This window comes from Triticum aestivum, chromosome 3A (genome assembly GCF_018294505.1).
Source record: "Triticum aestivum cultivar Chinese Spring chromosome 3A, IWGSC CS RefSeq v2.1, whole genome shotgun sequence".
Taxonomy (NCBI): domain Eukaryota; kingdom Viridiplantae; phylum Streptophyta; class Magnoliopsida; order Poales; family Poaceae; genus Triticum; species Triticum aestivum.
Genome location: NC_057800.1, coordinates 357,734,913 through 357,751,297, shown reverse-complemented (window position 1 = coordinate 357,751,297; position 16,385 = coordinate 357,734,913).

Sequence of the window (16,385 nt, the reverse complement as noted above, 5' to 3'; positions counted from 1 at the left end):
GTGTCGATGGCCTCTTTTGACCCTCGAGCACATCCAGGACAACGTCGAGCCCCGGATGATAGGCAGCAGGAGGATGCGCGTGCCGTCAGAGATCGGCGCCACGACGACCTCTGCCAGACCGACGGGTGCGGCAACCTCAACGTCGAGGTCTGCTGCCCTGACTTTACACTAGAGTTGCGGCAAGTCTGTTGGCCGTCTGTTCGCACGTTCGAGCCAGAGATACCTGAGAAGTACGATGGGAGGCTGAACCCAATAGAGTTCTTGAGCATCTACACCATTGTTGTTCAGGCTACCAGGGGAAGAGATGAGAAGGTGTTCGCTAGCTACTTCCCTTTGGCCATCAAGGCCAAAGTGAGGTCTTGGCTAATGCACCTGCCGAAGAACACGATTTCGTCATGGGCATACCTGTGCCAAGAGTTCATCTGTGCCTTCACCGGTGGCCACCAAGAGCCTGGCAGGCCCATCGACCTGCAACTTCTCTAGCAGAAGGAAGGAGAAACTCTCCATAAGTATTTACAGAGATTCAATAAAGTCCATAGGAATATTCCAAATATCCATCCGGCAACCGTTATAGCAGCATTCTAGTCAAATATGCGCAACTGTCGCATTCGTTCTAGGATGAATGTGCGGTTGCCCAAGACTGTGAAGGAGCTATACACACTGGTGGATAAGTGTGCTCGGATGGAGGAAGGAAAGAAGTTGGCCAGAGAGGAAGATTGCACTAATGTTGATTCAGAGGATGAGGATGAATCAACCAGTCAGAGGAAGGGAAAGAAGCGTAGTAAGAAGCCAAGAGATAAGGCACTGATAACTGTAGAAGGTTCGGGCACACCTAGTACCAGCAAGAAGGCCAAGGTCGAGGCCCCCGGCAGGGAACCTGCCACGTGCGCAGCCTGCCGGGAAGCCGATGCCGCCAAGAAAGCTGGGAAAGGCGATGGTCCGTACTGCAAGATCCACCGGACCAAGGGCCATGACCTTCAGGAGTGTTACCAGGTTGAGCAGCTTGTCAAGAAACAGAGAGCGGAATATGATAAGCGTGACAAGGAAAAAGGTCAGAATCCTGCTGGCGGAAAAGGCCAAGGTGGTGAAGCAAATCGCCCCAGCAAACCCTTTCAGAACCAAGGAAAACCCGCCAGGGGTCAAGAGAAGGAAGTTTGTGATGATGTGAGTGACAAAGGGAATGAAGAAGAAACCAGTGAGCAGGAATTTCAGAAGTCCACTGACGCCCTATGCATTGATGGGGGTGCATCTTTGCACGCCTCCCATCGCCAGCTCAAGCGATGGGCACAAGAGATCAATGTCGTCGAGCCAGCACCAGAGGCCCGGAACCTCTCAAATGGTCACGCACGCCAATCATCTTTGATGAGGAGGATCGCCCTGGCTGCACTACCACGGTAGGATGCTTGCCGTTGTTGGTCTCCCCGACAATTCACAACCTCAAGGTCACTAAGATGTTAGTGGATGGCGAGCCGGGTTGAATCTGATTTCCCCAGCAGTCATTAGCAAGCTTTAGATAGGAGAAGAAGAGCTAGAGGTTACCGGCACGTTTCAAGGAGTTAACCCCGGCAGGAGCCATCCTAATGGGAAGATTACGTTTCCAATGACATTTGGGGAGAACTAAACTACCGGACAGAGAAGGTTGTGTTTGATGTGGTTGATCTCCCCCTGCCATACAATGGGATTCTTTGACGCCCAGCCCATGTCAAGTTCATGGAAGCATCCCACTATGTCAAACTCTGAAGATGCCTGTACCACTAGGAGTCATCACTATCCCAACGGATGAGAAGGATGCAATTGTCCGCGTGGACAAGATGTAACAGGACGCAGTTGCAGCAGAGGCTGCGGCAGCAACAGCTCCCGCCAAGGAAATAAAATGGATTGTAGGACCTCCGGCAAGGAGTTCAGGAAGCGTGCCCCCCTCCGAGTGCACGACACCCATTGATGATGTGCCAGAGTGTTCCGACAGCAAGAGATCCATGGTTGCTGCACCCCAAGTGAAGAAGGTCCCGGCAGGGCTGGCTGGCATTGATGGTACTTTCACCATTAGCGCAACCCTTGATGACAAACAGGAAAGCGCACTCGTTGCCTTCCTGCGGGCGAATATCGATGTGTTTGCCTGGAAACCATCTATTATCCCTGGTGTTCTTAGGGAGGTAATTGAGCACCACCTTGATGTCTGCCCACACGCCCGACCTGTCAAGCAGAAAGTCCGGAAGTAGGCCTTGGAAAGGCAATAGTTCATTGTCGAGGAAATCAAGAAACTAGAGGCAGCTGGTTTGGTCAGAGGAGTAATGCATCCTATATGGTTAGCAAATCCAGTGGTTGTTTGGAAGGCTAATGGGAAATGGAGACTTTGCATTGATTTCACAGATCTCAACAAGGCTTGCCCGAAGGACCCATTTCCCTTGCTGTGCATCGACCAGATTGTGGATTCCACTTCAGGGTGTGATTTGCTCTCCTTTCTGGACGCGTATTCTAGATATCACCAGATCTTCATGTCCAAAGAAGATGAAGAGAAGACATCATTCATTCACTCCATGTGGTTTGTACTTCTTTGTCTGCATGCCATTCGGACTAAAGAGTGCCGGGTCCACTTTTGCAAGGGCAGTTCAGATTGGTTTTCAGCCACAGTTACACAGAAACATAGAAGATTATATGGATGATATCGTGGTCAAGACCAAGGATAAGGCCACTCTTATCTAGGATTTGGAGGAGACATTTGCTAATCTACGCAAGATCAATTTGAAGCTTAATCTGGAGAAGTGTGTGTCTGGAGTCCCCTCCGGCAAGCTGCTTGGTTTCTTCATGTCCCATTGGGGGATCGAAGCTAAACCCGACAAGAGCAAAGCCATCGAGCAGATCCAAGCACCAAGGACAGTTAAGGACGTGAGGCTCTTGACAGGATGCGTTGACGTGCTAAGTAGATTCATTTCCATGTCTGCCGAGCGTGCCCTGTCGTTCTTTAAAATTTTGAAGGTAGGTCCTATGAAGTGGACCCCGGAAGCAGATGCAGCCCTGGAGTAATTGAAGGCCTACTTATCGTCTATGCCTACCTTGTTTGCACCCAAGCCCCAAGAGCCGCTGTTGCTATACTTAGCGGCAACCAACCAAGTGGTCCATGCGGGCTTGGCAGCACAGCGAGAAGTGGATGAGGCAGGAAGTGGGCAGATAACAACAGAATCAGAAAAGGATCAGGGTAGCAATGAGCACGTCCACGAGAGCAACCCCAAGGACGTGGCAAGGAAGAAAGGGGTGCAACGCCCAGTGTACTTCGTCAACTCCTTGATACATGGGGCTAGATCAAGGTACTCTGGCGTGCAAAAGTTGATCTTTGGACTCCTTATGGCCTCAAGGAAACTGCGCCACTACTTCCAAGCCCATGAGATCATGGTTGTCACTCGTTTTCTGTTGCAAAGGATACTCTGAAACCTTGAGGCTACCGGCAGAATAGTGGAGTGGGCTTTGGAGTTATCCATCTTTGGTTTGAAGTGTGAGAACACGACAACTATTCAGAGCAAGGTGTTGGCAGAGTTTATTGTAGAATGGACGCCACCCTTGATGAGGAAGTGACAAAGACAGTTATCCCCAGCAAGGAATCACCCCAAGAATGGATTTATGTATTTTGATGGTGCTTTTTACCTGCAAGGTGCATGACTAGCGTGCCTCTTGTCGCCCCCTCCAGGGAGCACTTGAAGTACGTCATCCAAATGCACTTTGCCCAGGAAGAATCCACCAACAATATAGCAGAGTATGAAGGGCTCCTTGTCGGGCTTAGAATTGCAGCAGAATTGGGAATCAAGAAGCTGATCATACGAGGAGATTCACGGCATGTGGTGAGACAAGTCAACAAGGATTATCAAATCCCATTTATGGAAACATACGTCGAGGAAGTGAGGAGATTGGAGGAGCACTTTGACGGGTTGCAAACAGAGCACGTACCCCATGCGGAAAATAGCATAGCTGATCACCTGTCAAAGTGTGCTGCGGAGAAGCTTCCTGTGGAACCAGGAACTTTTGTTCTTTGTCTCTCCCAGCCCTCCGTATCACTAGCCACAATGGCTCGGAAAAGGAGAAAGTTGAACTATAGTAAACCTCTCCCGGTAGAACCGTCCGCTCCCGGCAGACACCCTGCCGGAAACAACTCCTCACAGCCTGTCGTACAACACCCTCTAGTCGGGCCCATGGACCCTGCAAACGAGGCTGGTGCTCCCGTAGCAGAGGAGGTGCCGCTAGTCCTCGTTGACGAGCCCAAGGCTCCAACTTGGGAAAGGCACATCGTCCGCTTCCTCCAAACTGGAGAACATCCCGGCACCCAAGATGAAGCTAAGAAAGTAGCCCGGAGGGCCAGTATGTAACACCCCGGATGTAACTTTCCCTATTTGTACTCCAACTCTTGCCGTTTCCGGCGTTAAGTTATTTTATTTTCTCGAGTTCGGGTTTTTTTTTCTCCGTGTGTTGTTGTCGTTGTCATGCATTTCTTATCATGTCATCATGTGCATTGCATTTGCATACGTGTTCGTCTCAGGCATTCGAACATTTTCCCCGTTGTCCGTTTTGCATTCCGGCGCTTCGTTCTCCTCTGGTGGTCATTTCTAGCTTTCTTTCATGTGTGGGGATTAAACATTTCAGGATTGGACCGAGACTTGCCAAGCGGCCTTGGTTTACTACCGGTAGACCGCCTGTCAAGTTTCGTATCAGTTGGACTTCGTTTGATACTCCAACGGTTAACCGAGGGACCGAAAAGGCCTCGTGTGTGTTGCAGCCCAACACCCCTCCAATTTGGCCCAAAACCCACCTAAGTCTACTCCATCATCTAGAGCATTCGATCACGATCACGTGGCCGAAAACCGCACCTCATTTGGACTCTCCTAGCTCCCTCTATGCCTATAAGTAGGTCCCCCTCGAAATATCCCGGGTCTCCCTCCCCGAAACCCTAGTCTCTTTCGTCTCGCGCGCCGCCGGACAAAAATTGCACCGATGGACACGTCTGATTCCTCCCCGCCGCCAACCGACGACTGCCACGTGGCGCATCGCCTGCCCGCCGCCGCCGAAGCCCGCCGCGGCCCACGAGAGTCCCTCCCCGGCCCGCGCCTCCACCGCGGCCCACGGGAGGCCCTCCCCGGCCCGCGCCTCCACCGCGCCTCCCTTCTCCTTCCGCCGCCCGAGCCGCCCCGCTCTTCCTCTGCTCCGGCGACCCGCGCTGCCGCACGCCACCTCAGGCGAGCTCGCCGCGCCACCCGGGTCCGGCCTCGTCCGCGCCGCCCAAGGCCACCAACCCCCGTCGGAGCCGCCGCGCCCGCTTCCTCGACGTCCGGTGCCCGGCCCCGCCGCCCTCCTCCTCTCCCTCGCGCCGGCGAGCTCCACCGGCCTCGCCCCGCCGCCTCCTCCGGTGAACCTCGGCGCCCTTGCCCCGGCGAGATCGGATCCAGATCCGGTTGCTACAGTAAACCCTAGAGGTTGATTTTTTTTGTCTAAGTCCTCGGAATTTTCAGTCCAAGTGCTCATGTTCATGACCCCGTAACTTTGCATCCGTAGCTCCGATTCATACATATATCATATCAAAATGTTCATCTCAGAGAGTGCATCATTTCATTTCATTTCATCATTTTCATTTGAGTTCATCTTGATGCATGAAATGCTGTTAGAAGAGGGCTACTTGAGATTATTGTCAGATCTGCTACTCCGTTTAGCTTTTTGTCATTTTTGCCATGATTAATGTGTGCATGATATGCCCTGATGGTCTACATGTGTTTTGTTAAGGGTTTTGTCATCTCTCCAGATGTGCAACCCATGTATTTTTAGGATGTGTGTGGTGACTAGTGCAAGCATGCAAAGTGGTGCACTTGCTGATTCTGTTTTCAGGGACGTAGTGATTTCACCAAGTCCTGGAGCTGTTTATCTCATGATGCCATATGTTCGTGTTGTTTCCTAGTGATCCGTGCCTCTTTTGAGGATGATCGGTAAGGGAGTTTTGTTAACCTTGTAGTGCTATATCCATCCATGTCTTTATTTGAAATTATGGAGCACCCTAGCTTGAGTCAATCGAGCTCTACTTTTGCTACGTTGTGAATATGGGCAGATTGTCAACTTGTTTGCAATTTTGCCGGTGGTGTTGTAGTTGATCCGTGCATGATATGCTTTTGTTCCTGCCATTTCTGGCTTGCATTTTATGCCTTCTTGATGGGTGTATGCTTGTCTTGCCATGACTTGCACCGTAGCGAGTGCATCAAGCTCGTAAACATGCCTACTTGAGTTACATTTCAGCATGTGCCAGTTTTCACTAAGTCTGAACACTGATTATGTTTTTGCTATGTTCACGTGCTTGCAATTGTTTTTTCTGATCCCTTTTGGCTCAAGGTCACTAAGGGACTTTTATTAAGCTCTTTGAGTAGCTCCATGCCATGCTTTACTTTGCCATGTTCAGGTCCTGTAGCATGTAGTTTTGTTGCTCCGAAGAGGGCTACCTGATCTGAAATTCCAGACAAGTGTTGATTTCACTAAGTCTGAGATCTGTTTGCCATTTGCATTTTTGTCATGCTTGTTTGAACCTGTTAATAGATGAATTGGCCGTAGCTCAGTGCTAGACTTTTGTTAAGCATCTTGTGTGCATCCCTGCCATGTATTTTGTTGTCATGTTTGGGTGTTGTAGCATGTTCATCTCATTGCATTTAGATGCCTACTTGTAAACCGCAGACCAGTGTCATTTTTGAATCGCTTGCCATTTCCAAACCGTAACTCCGATTCCGGCGTTCTTTATATCGTTTTCAAGCAATTTCATCTCATCTTCCCAGTGGCACACTTGGTTTTCTAAGTTGAGGCCAGGTTCATGAATTTCCTGTCATATCTTGCATTTTGCATCCCGCACCGCATCCCGCATAACATATCATCTTTGCATTGTGTTGTTTGAGTTTGCACATGGTTTATTGTATCCTTGTTGCTTGTTTGTCTTGTTTGGGTAGAGCCGGGAGACGGTTCGCTAACGAGGAGCCCATTGAGTTTGCTTTTGAGGATCCAGTCAACTCTAACAACTGTGCAGGCAAGATGATCATACCCTCAAAATCACTACTATCTTTGCTATGCTAGTTTGCTCGCTCTTTTGCTACGCCATTGCTATGATGCCTACCACTTGCTTGCAAGCCTCCCAAATTGCCATGGCAAACCTCTAACCCACAAATGTCCTAGCAAACCGTTGATTGGCTATGTTACCGCTTTGCTCAGCCCCTCTTATAGCGTTGCTAGTTGCAGGTGAGGATTGGAGGCCGTTCCTTGTTGGAACATTTATTTACTTGTTGGGATATCATTATTTTGCCATGTTATCTTAATGCATCTATATACTTGGTAAAGGGTGGAAGGCTCGGCCTCTCGCCTAGTGTTTTGTTCCACTCTTGCCGCCCTAGTTTCCGTCATATCGGTGTTATGTTCCCGGATTTTGCGTTCCTTACGCGGTTGGGTAATAATGGGAACCCCTTGATATTTCGCCTTGATTAAAGCTTTTCCAGCAATGCCCAACATTGGTCTTACCCTTTGCCGCCTAGCCTCTTTTTCCCTCGGGTTTCCGGAGCCCACGGGTCATCTTATTTTAACCCCCCCCCCCGGGCCAGTGCTCCTCTGAGTGTTGGTCCAAACTAGAGTCCTGTGCAGCGCCCCCTCGGGGAAACTTGAGGTTTGGTTTTAGTTGTATGGAGCGCTCAGCTGAGTGTGCCCTGAGAAAGAGATATGTGCAACTCCTATCGCGATTTGTCGGCACATTCGGGCGGTGTTGCTGGTCTTGTTTTAACCTGTCGAAGTGTCTTGAGTTATCGAGATACCGAGTCTGATCGGAACGTCTTGGGAGGAGGTCTATTCCTTCGTTGACCGTGAGAGCTTGTCATGGGCTAAGTTGGGACTCCCCTGCAGGGATTGAACTTTCGAAAGCCGTGCCCGTGGTTATGGGCAGATGGGAATTTGTTGATGTCCGGTTGTAGATAACTTGAACCTTAATTTAATTAAAATGAATCAACTGAGTGTGTAACCGTGATGGCCTCTTCTCGGCGGAGTCCGGGAAGTGGACACGGTGTTGGAGTAATGTTTGCAGGATGCTCTCTAGTTTCTCGCTCGTGCTTTGCCTTCTCTTCTCGCTCTCTTTTGCGAATAAGTTAGCCACCATACTTGCTAGTCGCTTGCTGCAGCTCCACCTATATTTACCTTGCCTTACCTATAAGCTTAAATAGTCTTGATCACGAGGGTGCGAGATTGTTGAGTCCCTGTGGCTCACAGATTACTATTACACCAGATGCAGGGCCTGATGATTCCGCTCCAGGAGACGCGTATGATCTCAAGTGGGAGTTCGACGAAGACTCTCAACGTTACTATGTTTCCTTTCCCGATGATCAGTAGTGGTGCCCAGTTGGGGGTGAACGGGACCGTTGTCGCATGTTGGGTTCTCTTTTATTTTGGCGCCGTAGTCGGGCCATGAGTGTTTGGATGATGTAATGTTATTTATGTACTTTTTTGACGTGGCGAGTGTAAGCCAACTATGTTATCTCCCCTTTATTATTTATATTACATGGGATGTTGTGAAGATTGCCTAACTTGCGACATATGCCTTCAATGCGATTATGTCTCTAAGTCGTGCCTCGACACGTGGGAGCTATAGTCGCATCGAGGGTGTAACAAGTGTTGGAAATATGCCCTAGAGGCAATAATAAAAGCATTATTATTATATTTCTTTGTTCATGATAATTGTCTTTATTCATGCTATAATTGTGTTATCCGGAAATCGTAATACATGTGTGAATAACAGACACCAACATGTCCCTAGTAAGCCTCTAGTTGACTAGCTCGTTGATCAATAGATAGTCATGGTTTCCTGGCTATGGACATTGGATGTCATTGATAATGGGATCACATCATTAGGATAATGATGTGATGGACAAGACCCAATCCTAAACATAGCACAAGATCGTATAGTTCGTTTGCTAGAGTTTTTGCAATGTCAAAGTATCTCTTCCTTCGACCATGAGATCGTATAACTCCTGGATACCGTAGGAGTGCTTTGGGTGTATCAAACGTCACAACGTAACTGGGTGACTATAAAGGTGCACTACAGGTATCTCCGAAAGTATCTATTGTTTTATATGGATCGAGACTGGGATTTGTCACTCCGTATGACGGAGAGATATCACTGGGCCCACTCAGTAATGCATCATCATAATGAGCTCAAAGTGACCAAGTGTTTGGTCACGGGATCATGCATTACGGTACGAGTAAAGTGACTTGCCGGTAACAAGATTGAACGAGGTATTGGGATACCGACGATCGAATCTCGGGCAAGTAACATATCGATTGACAAAGGGAATTGCATACGGGGTTGATTAAATCCTCGACATCGTGGTTCATCCGATGAGATCATCGTGGAGCATGTGGGAGCCAACATGGGTATCCAGATCCCGCTGTTGGTTATTGACCGGAGAGCGATCTCGGTCATGTCTACATGTCTCCCGAACCCGTAGGGTCTACACACTTAAGGTTCAGTTACGCTAGGGTTGTAGGGATATGTATATGCAGTAACCCGAATGTTGTTCGGAGTCCCGGATGAGATCCCGGACGTCACGAGGAGTTCCGGAATGGTCCGGAGGTAAAGATTTATATATGGGAAGTCCTGTTTCGGGCATCGGGACAAGTTTCGGGGTTATCGGTATTGTACCGGGACCACCGGAGGGGTCCCGGGGGCCCACCGGGTGGGGCCACCCATCCCCGGGGGCCACATGGGCTGTAGGGGGTGCGCCTTGGCCTGCTTGGGCCAAGGGCACCAGCCCCACATAGGCCCATGCGCCTAGGGTTTAAGGGGGAAAGAGTCCTAGGAGGGTAAGGCACCTCCTAGGTGCCTTGGGGGGGAGGGAAACCCCCCTTGGCCGCCGCACCCCCTAGGAGATTGGATCTCCTAGGGCCGGCCACCCCCCCTTGGCACCCCTATATATAGTGGGGGAGAGGAGGGACTTCATACCTTGAGTCCTTGGCCTTTGGTTGCCTCCTTCTCCCTCCCCAACACCTCCTCCACCTCCTTATTGCTTAGCGAAGCTCTGCCGGAGTACTGCAGCTCCATCAACACCACGCCGTCGTGCTGCTGCTGGTGCCATCTCCCTCAACCTCTCCTCCCTCCCTTGCTGGATCAAGAAGGAGGAGACGTGGCTGTTTCCGTACGTGTGTTGAACGCGGAGGTGCCGTCCGTTCGGTGCTAGGATCTCCGGTGATTCGAATCACGTCGTGTTCGACTACATCATCCCCGTTCTTTGAACGCTTCCGCTCGCGATCTACAAGGTATGTAGATGCATCTATTCACTCGTTGCTAGATGAACTCCTAGATGATCTTGGTGAAACGAGTAGGAAAATTTTTATTTTCTGCAACGTTCCCCAACAGTGGCATCATGAGCTAGGTCTATGCGTAGTTCTTCTTGCACGAGTAGAACACAATTGGTTGTGGGCGTAGATTTGTCAACTTTCTTGCCGCTACTAGTCTTATCTTGCTTCAGCGGTATTGTGGGATGAAGCGGCCCGGACCAACCTTACACGTACGCTTACGTGAGACCGGTTCCACCGACTAACATGCACAAGTTGCATAAGGTGGCTGGCGGGTGTCTGTCTCTCCTACTTTAGTTGAAGCGGATTCGATGAAAAGGGTCCTTATGAAGGGTAAATAGAAGTTGACAAATCACGTTGTGGTTTCACGTAGGTAAGAAAACGTTCTTGCTAGAACCCTACTTCAGCCACGTAAAACTTGCAAACAACAATTAGAGGACGTCTAACTTGTTTTTGCAGCAAGTGCTTTGTGATATGATATGGCCAAAGTTGTGATGAATGATGAATGATCTATATGTCATGTATGAGATGTTCATGCTATTGTAATAGGAATCACGACTTGCATGTCGATGAGTATGACAACCGGCAGGAGCCATAGGAGTTGTCTTTATTTTTTGTATGACCTGCGTGTCATTAAAGAACGCCATGTAAACTACTTTACTTTATTACTAAACGCGTTAGTCATAGAAGTAGAAGTAGTCGTTGGCGTGACAACTTCATGAAGACACGATGATGGAGATCATGATGATGGAGATCATGGTGTCATGCCGGTGACAAGATGATCATGGAGCCCCGAAGATGAAGATCAAAGGAGCTATATGATATTGGCCATATCATGTCACTACTTTATATAATTGCATGTGATGTTTATTATGTTTTATGCATCTTGTTTACTTAGAACGACGGTAGTAAATAAGATGATCCCTTACAAAATTTCAAGAAGTGTTCTCCCCTAACTGTGCACCGTTGCTACAGTTCGTCGTTTCGAAGCACCACGTGATGATCGGGTGTGATAGATTCTTACGTTCACATACAACGGGTGTAAGACAGTTTTACACAGCGAAAACACTTAGGGTTAACTTGACGAGCCTAGCATGTACAGACATGGCCTCGGAACACGGAGACCGAAAGGTCGAACACGAGTCGTATGGAAGATACGATCTACATGAGAATGTTCACCGACGATGACTAGTCCGTCTCACGTGATGATCGGACACGGCCTAGTCGACTCGGATCGTGTAACACTTAGATGACCAAAGGGATGTCAAATCTGAGTGGGAGTTCATTATAATTTGATTAGATGAACTTAATTATCATGAACTTAGTCTAAAATTTTACAATATGTCTTGTAGATCAAATGGCCAACGTAGTCCTCAACTTCAACGCGTTCCTAGAGAAAACCAAGCTGAAAGACGATGGCAGCAACTATACGGACTGGGTCCGGAACCTGAGGATCATCCTCATAGCTGCCAAGAAAGATTATGTCCTACAAGCACCGCTAGGTGATGCACCTGTTCTCCCTGCAGAACAAGACGTTATGAACGCTTGGCAGGCACGTTCTGATGACTACTCCCTCGTTCAGTGCGGCATGCTTTACAGCTTAGAGCCGGGGCTCCAAAAGCGTTTTGAGAGACATGGAGCATATGAGATGTTCGAAGAGCTGAAAATGGTTTTCCAAGCTCATGCCCGGGTCGAGAGATATGAAGTCTCTGACAAATTCTTCAGCTGTAAGATGGAGGAAAATAGTTCTGTCAGTGAGCACATACTCACTATGTCTGGGTTACATAACCGCTTGACTCAGCTGGGAGTTAATCTCCCGGATGATGCGGTCATTGACAGAATCCTCCAGTCGCTTCCACCGAGCTACAAGAGCTTTGTGATGAACTTCAATATGCAGGGGATGGAAAAGACCATTCCTGAAGTATTTGCTATGCTGAAATCAGCAGAGGTAGAAGTCAGAAAGGAACATCAAGTGTTGATGGTCAATAAAACCACTAAGTTCAAGAAGGGCAAGGGTAAAAAGAACTTCAAGAAGGACGGCAAGGTAGTTGCCGCGCCCAGCAAGCAAGCTGCCGGGAAGAAGCCAAAGAATGGACCCAAGCCCGAGACTGAGTGTTTTTATTGCAAGGAAAGTGGTCACTGGAAGCGGAACTGCCCCAAATACTTAGCGGACAAGAAGGCCGGCAAAACCAAAGGTATATTTGATATACATGTAATTGATGTGTACCTTACCAGTAATCGTAGTAACTCCTGGGTATTTGATACCGGTGCCGTTGCTCATATTTGTAACACACAACAGGAGCTGCGGAATAAACGGAGACTGGCGAAGGACGAGGTGACGATGCGCGTCGGGAATGGTTCCAAGGTCGATGTGATCGCCGTCGGCACGCTACCTCTACATTTACCTACGGGATTAGTTTTGAACCTCAATAATTGTTATTTTGTGCCAAGTTTGAGCATGAACATTGTATCAGGATCTCGTTTAATTCGAGATGGCTACTCATTTAAATCCGAGAATAATGGTTGTTCTATTTATATGAGAGATATGTTTTATGGTCATGCTCCGATGGTGAATGGTTTATTCTTTATGAATCTCGAGCGTAATGCTACACATATTCATAGTGTAAGTACCAAAAGATGTAAGATTGATAGTGATAGTCCCACATACTTGTGGCACTGCCGCCTCGGTCACATAGGTGTCAAACGCATGAAGAAGCTCCATGCTGATGGACTTTTAGAGTCTCTTGATTACGAATCATTTGACACGTGCGAACCATGCCTCATGGGTAAAATGACCAAGACTCCATTCTCAGGAACAATGGAGAGAGCAACCAACTTATTGGAAATCATACATACTGATGTGTGCGGTCCAATGAGTGTTGAGGCTCGCGGTGGCTATCGTTATGTTCTCACCCTCACTGATGACTTGAGTAGATATGGGTATGTCTACTTAATGAAACACAAGTCTGAGACCTTTGAAAAGTTCAAGGAATTTCAGAGTGAAGTTGAGAATCAACGTGACAGGAAAATCAAGTTTCTACGATCAGATCGTGGAGGAGAATACTTGAGTCACGAGTTTGGTACACACTTAAGAAAATGTGGAATAGTTTCACAACTCACGCCGCCTGGAACACCTCAGCGTAATGGTGTGTCCGAACGTCGTAATCGCACTCTATTAGATATGGTGCGATCTATGATGTCTCTTGCCGATTTACCACTATCTTTTTGGGGCTATGCTTTAGAGACTGCCGCATTCACTTTAAATAGGGCCCCGTCGAAATCCGTTGAGACGACACCGTATGAATTATGGTTTGGGAAGAAACCTAAGCTGTCATTTCTAAAAGTTTGGGGATGCGATGCTTATGTCAGGAAACTTCAACCTGAAAAGCTCGAACCCAAATCGGAAAAATGCGTCTTCATAGGATACCCTAAAGAAACTGTTGGGTATATCTTCTACCTCAGATCCGAAGGCAAGATCTTTGTTGCCAAGAATGGGTCCTTTCTGGAGAAAGAGTTTCTCTCGAAAGAAGTAAGTGGGAGGAAAGTAGAGCTTGATGAAGTATTACCTCTTGAACCGGAAAATGGCGCAACTCAAGAAAATGTTCCTGAGGTGCCTGCACCGACTAGAGAGGAAGTTAATGATAATGATCAAGATACTTCTGATCAAGCTCCTACTGAAATTCGAAGGTCCACGAGGACACGTTCCGCACCAGAGTGGTACGGCAACCCTGTCTTGGAAATCATGTTGTTAGACAACGGTGAACCTTCGAACTATGAAGAAGCGATGGCGGGTCCGGATTCCGACAAATGGCTAGAAGCCATGAAATCCGAGATAGGATCCATGTATGAAAACGAAGTATGGACTTTGACTGACTTGCCCGTAGAACGGCGAGCCATAGAAAATAAATGGATCTTTAAGAAGAAGACAGACGCGGATGGTAATGTGACCATCTATAAAGCTCGGCTTGTCGCTAAGGGTTATCGACAAGTTCAAGGGGTTGACTACGATGAGACTTTCTCACCGGTAGCGAAGCTGAAGTCCGTCCGAATCATGTTAGCAATTGCCGCATTTTATGATTATGAAATTTGGCAAATGGACGTCAAAACGGCATTCCTTAATGGTTTCCTTAAGGAAGAATTGTATATGATGCAGCCGGAAGGTTTTGTCGATCCTAAAAATGCTGACAAGGTGTGCAAGCTCCAACGCTCGATTTATGGGCTGGTGCAAGCATCTCGGAGTTGGAACATTCGTTTTGATGAGATGATCAAAGCGTTTGGGTTTACACAGACTTATGGAGAAGCCTGTGTTTACAAGAAAGTGAGTGGGAGCTCTATAGCATTTCTCATACTATATGTAGATGACATACTTTTGATGGGAAATGATATAGAACTTTTGGACAGCATTAAGGCCTACTTGAATAAGAGTTTTTCAATGAAGGACCTTGGAGAAGCTGCTTATATATTAGGCATCAAGATCTATAGGGATAGATCAAGACGCCTCATAGGTCTTTCACAAAGCACATATCTTGATAAGATTTTGAAGAAGTTCAAAATGGATCAGTCCAAGAAAGGGTTCTTGCCTGTTTTGCAAGGTGTGAAATTGAGCTCAGCTCAATGTCCGACCACGGCAGCAGAGATAGAAGAGATGAGTGTCATCCCCTATGCCTCAGCCATAGGTTCTATTATGTATGCCATGCTGTGTACCAGACCTGATGTAAACCTTGCCGTAAGTTTGGTAGGAAGGTACCAAAGTAATCCCGGCAAGGAACACTGGACAGCGGTCAAGAATATCCTGAAGTACCTGAAAAGGACTAAGGAAATGTTTCTCGTTTATGGAGGTGACGAAGAGCTCGTCGTAAAAGGTTACGTCGACGCTAGCTTCGACACAGATCTGGATGACTCTAAGTCACAAACCGGATACGTGTATATTTTGAATGGTGGGGCAGTAAGCTGGTGCAGTTGCAAGCAGAGCGTCGTGGCGGGATCTACATGTGAAGCGGAGTACATGGCAGCCTCGGAGGCAGCACATGAAGCAATATGGGTGAAGGAGTTCATCACCGACCTAGGAGTCATACCCAATGCGTCGGGGCCGATCAAGCTCTTCTGTGACAACACTGGAGCTATTGCACTTGCCAAGGAGCCCAGGTTTCACAAGAAGACAAGGCACATCAAGCGTCGCTTCAACTCCATCCGTGAAAATGTTCAAGATGGAGACATAGAGATTTGTAAAGTACATACGGACCTGAATGTAGCAGATCCGTTGACTAAACCTCTCCCAAGAGCAAAACATGATCAACACCAGAATTCCATGGGTGTTCGATTCATCACAATGTAACTAGATTATTGACTCTAGTGCAAGTGGGAGACTGTTGGAAATATGCCCTAGAGGCAATAATAAAAGCATTATTATTATATTTCTTTGTTCATGATAATTGTCTTTATTCATGCTATAATTGTGTTATCCGGAAATCGTAATACATGTGTGAATAACAGACACCAACATGTCCCTAGTAAGCCTCTAGTTGACTAGCTCGTTGATCAATAGATAGTCATGGTTTCCTGGCTATGGACATTGGATGTCATTGATAACGGGATCACATCATTAGGATAATGATGTGATGGACAAGACCCAATCCTAAACATAGCACAAGATCGTATAGTTCGTTTGCTAGAGTTTTTGCAATGTCAAAGTATCTCTTCCTTCGACCATGAGATCGTATAACTCCTGGATACCGTAGGAGTGCTTTGGGTGTATCAAACGTCACAACGTAACTGGGTGACTATAAAGGTGCACTACAGGTATCTCCGAAAGTATCTATTGTTTTATATGGATCGAGACTGGGATTTGTCACTCCGTATGACGGAGAGATATCACTGGGCCCACTCAGTAATGCATCATCATAATGAGCTCAAAGTGACCAAGTGTTTGGTCACGGGATCATGCATTACGGTACGAGTAAAGTGACTTGCCGGTAACAAGATTGAACGAGGTATTGGGATACCGACGATCGAATCTCGGGCAAGTAACATATCGATTGACAAAGGGA